This window comes from Portunus trituberculatus, unplaced genomic scaffold, assembly GCF_017591435.1.
Source record: "Portunus trituberculatus isolate SZX2019 unplaced genomic scaffold, ASM1759143v1 PGA_scaffold_150__1_contigs__length_4229, whole genome shotgun sequence".
NCBI lineage: Eukaryota > Metazoa > Arthropoda > Malacostraca > Decapoda > Portunidae > Portunus > Portunus trituberculatus.
In genome coordinates, this window is record NW_025541318.1 from 137 (window position 1) to 1,312 (window position 1,176).

Genomic DNA, 1,176 nt, shown 5'->3' on the forward strand with positions numbered 1-1,176 from the left:
CGTACAACCGAGAGGCAAGCAAGAAAACGGCGTAAAACCAAATAATATCGAGTCGGAGGAGGTGCCAGATTTTCCAGCCAGCGGCATGCATGCAGCGAGCAACAAGCCAACCAGCCAGCCAGCCACAGAGGGAGGCAGACTGAGTCTGTGTCAGAATAATAATAATAATAATAATAATAAGAAGAAGAAGAAGAAGAAGAGAAGACAGAGACAGACAGACAGACAGACAGACAGACAGACAGACAGACAGACAGACAGACAGACAGACAGACAGACAGAGAGAGAGAGAGAGAGAGATTAATCCAATAGGGAAACGATATTAAACCAAGAAACACCTAGAAAGGACTTGATTCACAGGGTATACGGAGTATAGTAGGGCAAGCCAGGAAGAATTTAAATCGGCCTAAAATCTCACATCGAGTGCCAACGACCACACCACGTTGAACACACCGCTTCTCGTCCGATCAGCGAAGTTAAGCAACGTTGGGTCCGGTTAGTACTTGGATGGGTGACCGCCTGGGAACACCAGATGTTGTTGGCATTCCATTATTTTTATTTATCTATTTATTTATTTATTATTTAATTATTATTATTATTATTATTATTAATAATAATAATAATAATAATAATAATAATAATAATAATAATAATAATAATAATAATAATAAGAAGAAGAAGAAGAAGAAGGTTTGATTTGTCTATTCTTATATTGTTTTACCTGCTTATTTTATTCTTTGTTAATTCATCCATTTATTCTTGTACTACCTCGTGCCTGAATTACCAGACAAAACTGTGTATTCTAAACACACATGAGTAGGAGAGGACTCGAACTGACAATTTTTTTTTCTCTCCTATAGAGAAATTGCATCGAACCGCTAGCCTAGCTTGGTGCCGGGGGAGGGGGGATAAGAATGACCACCTGCACGGACGTGTGCTGTGCTCTGTCGAGCTTGGACATTAACCATTGAAGTCTGAAGAAGAAAAAAAAAAAAAAAAAAACTAGAAAGTCACTGCAGCGGCTGTGGGAGGAGGAAAGACGCAAGCCGTCAGACTAACCGTGACACACGACACGCTAATAAATACGCACACTATAGTCTGACCATTTTTATGAAGATCACTTAGGCGTTGGCGTTTTGGGATTTTCCTGCCTGCGGCGCTGTCACACGTGTACCAATA

The 1,176-nt window shown here is 40.3% G+C and overlaps 1 non-coding gene across 1 annotated transcript; it reads left to right on the plus strand.

Annotated features, from left to right (window-relative positions):
* Window positions 1–422: 422 nt before the first annotated feature.
* On the plus strand, window positions 423–541 carry LOC123500294. The gene has a single exon (XR_006673237.1). It is a non-coding gene; the product is annotated as a 5S ribosomal RNA (ribosomal RNA).
* The last annotated feature ends 635 nt before the right edge of the window (window positions 542–1,176 follow it).